Here is a 10,000-nt window from a genome sequence, read left to right on the forward strand (position 1 = left end):
TGTTTATAAAAACGATACATACATACATACGGTACTTTCTAGTTTGGCAAAAATTTAAAGAGTTGGGAGGGGGCAGGGGGAATGGGATCTGCTTAATGCAGAAGGGAGGCACAAGGCAAATAAGTTTAAGAACCACTGCCTTAGAATATATGCTAGTTGCAACTCAAATAGCTATGGAAAAATAATGTTGAGGTTAACACAAACATACACAAAGTGCAACATGTAGAGACTAGATTGATGTAGAGGATTATCAAACATAGAAAAAAAAATAATGTGCAAGGACAAGTAATATAATAAGAATGGCAGATAACGTATGATCTTCAAGAAAAGTGAAGGGGTTCGTATTGATTGGAAAAACAAAAAAAGTAGGGGAAGGAAGAGAACATGATCAATTGAAAAAGTAAGAAAATTTGTGCATAAACTGAACCAAACAGAGGCAGGTAGAAGAAACTTTTCTGAGATCTTTGCTCTACAGTGGACTAGTAATAGCTGTTGATGATGATGGTATATATATATATATATATATATAGGCTATATATATATATATATATATATAAAAATATATATATATATATATATATATATATATATATGGATGAAAGTCAACACAATATCGAGTTAGAATAGAAATAAATTTCTACCTCATACTTGGCATCGAACCCTAGCTCCTTCAAATGAAAGGCCAGGTCGCTTCCAACCATGCCTCCTGAGGCTCTAAAAGAAGTTGGAACAAAATTGCTACCTGCAGTTCGGGAAAAACTCGCTGGGAAGGGACTAATGTTTCACCAGGTAAATCCTGAACTGCAGATAGTAGTAAGGTAGAAATTTATTTCTCTTTGAACACGATATGTGCTGGTTTTCATCCATATTGACTCAATAAGGATAATTCCAACTAAAAAACTATCAATTGTGTCACCTGGTGGGCCAGGATGTCGGGGAAAACTCGCTGGTAAGGGACTGATGTTTCGCCACGTAAATCCTGAACTGCAGGTAGCAGTTAGGTTCCGATCTGTTTTACAGCCACTGGTAGCAAGGTTGGAAGCAGCGTGGCCTTTCATTTCAAGAGACTAGGGTTTAATACTAAGTATGAGGCATATATATATATATATATATATTCATGTATATATATATATATATATATATATGTATATATACATATATATATCTATATCTATATCTATATATATATATATATATATATATATTCATATATATGTATATATATATATATATATATAAATATATAAATACATATATATATGTGTATATATATATATATATATATATACATATATATATATATATATATATGTGTGTGTGTGTGTGTGTGTGTGTGAGTGTGCGTGTGTGTGTGAGTGGGTACGTTGGGATTGTAGTTGTTTACAATATATGTGTAAGGTGTGTGGTAGCCTATATACATGCACATGAAAGTAGTTATACACATATATACCTCCCTCTTTTAGTTATTCATCCGACAGGCTCATAAACTGGCATAAAACGGTCGTTTGTAAGCAAAGAGAGGAAGTAAATCGCAATTTAGTCTCGTAACATAAATTCAACCCATTTCAGTAACTAGTAGGGCATTCCGAATACTTCAATTCTCATAGAATTTTTCTTCACTTTTCTCCTTTAAATACTTGGAGAAAAAACTTGGGTATTAAAATATATCATACACACACACACACACACACACATATATATATATTATATATATATACATATGTATATATATATATATATATATATATATATTTATATATATCCGTTTTTAGGTAATTTAGGTTAGGCTCTATCAATATACTGTATGCGTTATTGACTTTCTTGCAGCTGCTCATATTAAATTCATCCTTAGGGAAATTAAAAGCAATATCATAAAAGATTAATGGATTAATTCTATATTTCATACCAACCCATATATTTTCCATTCTGTTACTCTGTCCATTCGCTATAATTAACCTTTTCAGCCGTCATTCTCTCACAATCCTCCTAAATTGATAAACTTTGTCCTTTTATTTTCATTATTATTATTATTATTATTATTATTATTATTATTATTATTATTATTATTATTATTATTATTATTATCACAACATAGACTATAACCTTAGTTGGGAAAGAAAGAAGCTCTAAGCACATTGGCTCCAACAAGAAAAATATCCCAGTGAGGAATGGAATCCAGGGAATAAATAAACTGCAAGAGCAGTATAAAATGTCTTAATAAAATATTCCAAGAACAGTAACAACATTAATTAGTTCCTTCCCATATTAACTGTAAAAAATTCAATAGCAAACAAGAGGAAGAGGAATAAAAGAGAATAGTGTGTCTGAGTGTACCCCGAAGCAAGAAATCTCTAAATAAGACAAGTGGACGCCCATGGTACTGAAGATATGGCAATGCCCAAGATTAGAGAATATTGGTTTAATTTTGGAGTGCTCTTCTCCTAGAAGAGCTGCTTACCATATATAAAGTGTCTCTTTACCCTTACCAAAAGGAAAGTAGCCACTGAACAATTACATTGCAGTAGTCAACCCTTGATCGAAGAAGAATTGTTTGTTAACCTCAATGTTAACAAATGTATGAAGGCATATGAGAATGTAGGTTGAATAGGCCAGACTATTTATTGTTTGTTTAGGCAAAGACAATATAAGCCCTAACCAAAGAGAGGCCTCCAATGTAGTATTCTGTAGCCAGTCAAAAGTCTCAATAACTCTCTAGCGGTAGTATTTCAACATATGGCCGAGAACCTGTCCAATGTACTACCTACCTACCTTATTCATAGCTATAACACAATCTTCCCTCAAAATCCGTTTCTATAACATATATTTAATATATTTGGTATTCTACTCCTCCACTTTCATAGGTTACTAGATGTTTATCCAGCTTCTGAATCAAGGTGTTCATACATGTCAACTGAAAACTCTGAGCCATCTCTAATATACCCCTGTGACGTGCCAAAAGTAGGTTATGAGTCAAAGGTGAGTAACTCTATTACAGACGCATCGAGTATACATACACACAAGGTCCCAATGAGGAGGTCATAAAATGCAAACTTGCTATTTCTTGTCAAACCAGCAACCAGTTCTTTTAACAGTTAACAATGAAGTAGGCAGACAGATTAATACAAGTTGCTGTTAGTGTGAGGAGAGAGTGAAGATACAAAGGATAATATATACAAAAAAGAGAAAAGTAGTTACTATGTACAGTCCACAACCGTTTGTGAAACACGTGAGGTACAATAACCGCAGATGAGGTCGGAAGGTAACGTTCAATGTAACACTTTAGTGAGGTCAAGAATGGGACACATGAAGGGAATAATTTAGTTGATATACCAGAAGCTGGTGATGACCTTGAAGTACCCATGAATGAATGATTTTTGTTTGAAATCAAAACCATAATTAACAAAACCCAAGAGATGGAAAGACCCTCCATACGATAGAATTACTACTGAGATAACATCGGCCGAAAATGGAGAAACCAATATAATACTTATGAGATTATTTTGTAGAATGTCACATGAAGAGGCAAATCCTGATGAATGGAGGATATGAGTGTTGGTGAAAATGGCTAAAAATGGCGACCTGAGTAATTGCAATAACTATCATGCTCACGGTAGTTGTGATGGAAATATATTTTATGTTTATTCTGAAGGGACCAGTGATAAAATATTGATTAAAATCCGAGGGATTGAACAAGCAGGATTTAGAAAAGGTAGAAGTTGTATTGACCAAACTTCAATTTGGACAGCAATGTGTAGAATATATAAGTCCACTTTTGATATCATTTGTGGAGTATGAAAAAGCCTTTGCTAGTGTTCACTGGCCAATGAGTTGTGGTATGATAATGCATAAATATTCAACAAATCTTGTAGATTTGAGAACAAAACCTCAAAAGAATATTGAGTGTTCCCTGTAGTAGGTTGGCTAGAGCACTAACCATGCATTGAAATACTACTGTTAAAAGGTTATTGGGTCCTTTTGACTGTCAAGATAGAACTACATTGGATCCATCTCTTTGGTACCGTACTTTTTTTCTTTTTTTTTTCTTTTATTTCTGCACGCACTGGATAGCCTGACCTATTCTTTCCACATACTCCTCAGTCCTGATACTCTTGACAACACAGTGGCTAACAAAAAATTCTTTTAAACTCAATAGGTTAACTACTGCAATGTAACTGTTAAGAGGCTACTTTTTTATTGGTATGAGTAGAAGAGACTTTAGCTATGGTAAGCAATGTCTTCTTGGACAAGGACACTCCAAAATTAAAGTATTGTTCTTTACTCCCGAGTAGTGCCATAACATCTGTACTATGATCTTCCTCTGTCTTGGGGTAGACGGTATGGATAGGCTCTATTTTCTATCTTATTTCTCCTACTCTTTTATTTTGAAGTTTTTAGAGTTTTTATATGAAAGATATATACTAATGTTGATATTTTACCAACAAAATAATATGTATATTGTTCATTACTTCTCTCATTTACTTCCTTGTTTCCTTTCCTCACTCTGCTAAATTTCGCTGTTATAACATCTTGCTTTTCCAACTGGAGTTGTAGCTTAGCAAGTAGTAATAATAATAATAATAATAATAATAATAATAATAATAATAATAATAATAATAATAATAATAATAATAATAATAATAATAATAATAATAATAATAATAAGGGTAGAAGAGACTCTTTAGCTATGGTAAGCAGCTCTTTTAGGAGAAGGACACACCAAAATCAAATCATTGTTCTCTGGTCTTGGATAATGCCATGGCCTCTCTACCATGGATTTCCACTAACTGAGGGTGCACTAGTGCACACTGTTGTATCTAATTTCTCTTCCTCTTGTTTTGTTAGTTTTTTTTTATAGATTATATAGGATATATTTATTCTGATGTTATTCTAAAATATTTATTTTTTCCTTGTTTCCTTTCTTCACTGGGCTATTTTCCCTGTTGGAGCCCCTGGGCTTATAGTAATCTGCTTTTCCAACTAGGATTTTAGCTTAGCTAATAATAATAATAATAATAATAATAATAATAATAATAATAATAATAATAATATGGCAGGGAAAGGTCAGAAAGGAAATCAGAGGAGAGATTACACTAGTACCATATATGAATGAGATCATGGTGATGGGAAGATGGAGATTGTTTAGGCATGCCCTTCAACAAACTTTTAATTAAGGCCATACAAGGCACTAATAGAGTTGCAAGGCCAAGGCATACATGGCTGAGGAATATGAAACAGGGAGAAGATGATGATGAATGGACAAATATTGATTGAAAATAAGAATCTGACAATCCAGTTCTGTGAACAGATCCTAACCAGTGGGAGGCCAAGGCATTATTAAGAGAACCCATTGAGACGGTCACCTTATGCTGTTTTAAATCTAACTGAAATATCTTTGGATGTTTGGCAGACATAGTATAAGTTTCACTCTAAAAAAGGAATACTATATACTATATTATTATTATTTCCATAATCAACATGTTTTTTAATGTACAATCATATATAAACACTATCCTAATGTGTAGCCCAGGGCTAAAAATTCTAAATGCCCTAAGGTACGCAGAGGAAAATGTAGAATGCGTTATCTTATTAGGGCGGCCGGAGTCGGAATGTGCATATGAAAAGATTATTGGTAGTCTTTCTATATAGGGAAAAGTTGAATATATCTGTTTGGCTAACTATTAAAACGTCTAAAAATGTGATACTGTTTTTTTTTTCGCTTTCCATAGTAAATTTTATATATGGTACCAATGAATTAATGATTGAAATTGAAAAAACCCTCATGATTACAATTTTCTTCTAAATTACCTAGAACATCGTCAAAGTATCAATAAAAAACATTTTGTGAGGACCACACTGTAGGAATTAATCTAGATTAGAAAACACTCCATATATATGTTGGACGAAAAATTGGGACAAAGGATCACCCGTGGCCATACAAAAAAACCTGTTCATAGTAATCTCCATTAAAACTAAATTTACACTTTTTAATGCACAGACAAACGAGTTCAACAAACAGTATGGATTAGTAAAGGTATGTCATAAGCATCTAAAATACTCGACAGGGTATCCAAAAGGTCCTCAACCGGCACCTTGGTAAACAACGAAGTCACATCAAAACTTACTGATCTATGTCTGGATGCTTGGTTAACTTTTTGTAATTTCTCGCAAAGATCCATCGGATTTTTTTTTTTTTTTTATCAAAGAGGTTGAAATGGATCCTAAGATTGTGGAAAGTGATTTGACTAAATATTTTGATGACATTGCCTGGGCGATGTCATTAAAGATTTTAACAAAATCCTAAAATGCATCATAAACATGACAAATCCTTAATTGATGCCTTTACCTATACTGGTCAGTCTTTGCCTTATTTACTTGGTTTAATTAAAACATACAAAACAGGAAAGACAATCAGACCAATTATCACTGCAACAGGCTTTATTATTTATAAATTATCAAAATATTCAGTCTAATTACTTTCCTCAATATTAGGATCTATTTCAACTTCTCATATAAAAAATTCCATTGATCTTTACGAGAAATTACAAAAAGTTAAACTAACGTAAAGACATAGATTAGTAAGTTTTGATGTGACTTCGTTGTTTACCAAGATACCGGTGCCTTTACCAACCTGTTGTTGAACTCATTTGTCTGTGCATTAAAAAGTGTAAATTTAGTTTTAACGAATATTACTATGAACAAGTTTCTGGTATGGCCATGGATTATCCTTTGTCCCCTCTTTTATCCAACATATATATGGATTTTTTTTTCTTATTCTAGACTAATTCCTTCAGTGTTGTGTTGTAGGTATTTTAGAAAATGAAAAATCATTTTCAGGTTGTTGTTTCATTCATTAACTCATTGGTTGCATCTATAATATTTACTATAGAAAACTAAAAAAAAAAAAAAAACTGTGTTCGATTTGTTGATGTTTTAATAGTAAGACAAACAGATAAACCAAAGTTTTCCATATATAGAAAGCCAACCAATAATTTGGCATATGTACATTTCTACTTTGGGCCACTCTAAATATATAAAGCATTGTTTTTTCCTCTGCGTAACTTAGTGCATTTAGAATTTGTTTCCCTGAGTGAATTGAGAACGAGTTCACTAAAATAAAAAAAGAAAAAAAAAAATAATTTTTATCACAAATATTTCTTAGAAAACTTTATGAATAAGGCTAGGAAAAAAATTTATATTCTCCACTTAGAGAAAAATTAAATAATTAATAATATGCTTTATTTGCCATTTCGTGATTGTTTTTTTAGATTTTATACCCCCTTTGAAGAGAAAAATATACATTAGGGTAGTGTTTAAATATAATTGTACACAGAAAAACATGTTGATTAAGAATAATTCTAGAAATGATGATAGTATAGTATATAGTATTCCTTTTCAGAGTGTAACTTATTCTATGTCAGCCAAACATCCAAAGGTATTTCAGTCAGATTAAAATAGCATAAGGTGGCCGTCTCCATGGGTTCTCTTAATAATGCCTTGGCCTCCCACTAGTTAGGATAATTTCACAGAATTGGATGGTCAGAGCCAAGTAAAATAATCCATGTAAATGACAATACCTAAAGGAATATTGTTGAATCCTTTCTCATCTCCTGTTCCAAAGGTAGAAATTTGAATCTGAGCTCTGGTCAGTTTCCCAATAATCCTATATTATCCGTTAATCTAAAATCTGACCTTTCTGGAACTATTAGGAAATTAACAGCTGTTGGATCCCCTTCTCCTATATAAATGCAATGTCTTTGTATATGAATTCTCCTTGATGAGTCTGTTGATGTCCCTAATGAACGAAAGTACTAACTCCAATCAAGTCTTTTCACTTTTCCTTCCGTGGCTATAATATATTTTATATTTATCACTTTTCAGCATTCTTGATTCCTACACACGTGTGTGCGCGTGCACACACATACAAACACACACACACACGCTCATGAACACATACACATCTATATATATATATATATATATATATATAGTAAATAGCATATAAAATATATATAGTAATATATTATATATGTGATTATATTTTAGGTAGTAGAATACCGAGGGTACCAGCCGACCATTGGGATACTAACATTATTGAGTTTTTGAATCGTTGACTGACCAGTTAGTATTACATTGGATGTCTATCTCGTAACGGCTCATTTTCTCTTTGCCGACACATACACCGAACAGTCTGGCCTATTATTAACAGGGTCTTTCATTTTAAACCTTACAACATTAAGATCACCGAACAATTCTCCTTCGCTCACCGGTTAAACTAAATGCATTGTTAATTACTGAATGACTACTTCCCACTTTTTAAGAGTAGAACGGTCTCTTTAGCTCTGTTAAACCTCTCTTCCAGGAGAAGGACACTCCAAGGTGAAGCCATTGTTCTCTCATCTTGGATAGTGCCATAGCTTCTGTACCATAGTCTTGCACACTCTTGGGATAGTGTTGTCTTCATTGAGGGTTCCTCTTAGTACATCTTAACGTCTGCTTCCTCATATCCTTTTTCCTCACTGGGCTATTATCCCTGTTGGTGCTTATAGCATTATTTTTTTTTCCAACTAGGGTTGTAGCTTATGTAAAAATAATAATAATAATAATAATAATAATAATAATAATAATAATAATAATAAAATAATATGTGAGAGTTTTTGTGTATATATGTGTACTCATACTTTATTATTATTATTATTATTATTATTATTATTATTATTATTATTATTATTATTATTATTATCAAAAGATAGGCTATAACCTTTGATAGAAAAGCAAGATGCTATAAGCCCGGTAGCTCCAACAAAGAAAAATACCTGTGAAGAATGGAAACAAAGAAATAAATGAACTAGAAGAGATGAATAAACAATCAAAATAAAGTATTTCATGAATAGTGATAGCATTAAATTAGATCCTTCCCACAAAAGCTAAAATAAAAAAAAACATATACCAGAGAAGAATGAAGAAGAGAGAACATCTTGCCTGAGCATAGCCGCAAGCAAGAAAACTCTAAACATCGAGAGTGGAAAGCCAAGGTACAGAGGATAAGGCAATATCCAAGCGTAGAGAACATTGGTTTAATTTTGGAGTGTCCTTCTCCTGGAAGAGCTGTTTACCAAAGCTAAAGTGTCACTTCTTCCATCACCAAATGGAAAGTACCTACTGAACAATTACATGGCAGTAGTGAACCCCTTGAGCAAAGAAGAATTGTTTGGTAACCTGAATGATAACAAGTGTATCAAGGAAATTGAGAATGTGGTAAAACTAGGCCAACCTCAATGATAACAAGTGTATCAAGGAAATTGAGAATGTGGTAAAACTAGGCCAACCTCAATGATAACAAGTGTATCAAGGAAATTGAGAATGTGGTAAAACTAGGCCAGACTATTTAGTGTTTGTGCAGGCAAAGACAATATAAGCCATAACCAGAGAGAGGAATGCAATGTAGTACTGTCTGGCCAGTCAAAATACACTACAATTCTCTATCGCTAGTATTTCAACAGGTTTCTGGTGCCCTGTCCAACTTATTACCTACAAGATCCCAAACATTATATATAGATCTACTCTATCTCTTCTTGGGTTTTATAACTCTCATTTTAAAATCCATCACCATCAGTCTTTATTTTTTTTTCTTAAAACAAGCTTCACTTACAATTACTTTCTAGTGCATGGCATTTTTCTTATCTGCTTCCTAAGAAATATGTAATCTATTCGACTTTCTAATCCTTCACTTTCATATGCTATCATATGCTTATCTAGTTATTACCTATATTGACCCCAACTCATTTTCTATCTTATGACCCGCTGTAATAGAATTTATACCCATTTCCCATCTGTCTAGTTCCATTTAATTTCCATCTATCCTCCTGCACACTTTTCGTCCTCCCCTCCATCATATCAACTATTCCCTTTAATCTTCCCGTTAGTGTACCAGCATTCAGAGTAACCACTCTGAATTTCCATTTTGCTGTTAGCTTCTTTGGCCGCAATAACGAACCCTGCG

This window comes from Palaemon carinicauda, chromosome 17 (assembly GCF_036898095.1).
Source record: "Palaemon carinicauda isolate YSFRI2023 chromosome 17, ASM3689809v2, whole genome shotgun sequence".
In the NCBI taxonomy this organism is placed as follows: domain Eukaryota; kingdom Metazoa; phylum Arthropoda; class Malacostraca; order Decapoda; family Palaemonidae; genus Palaemon; species Palaemon carinicauda.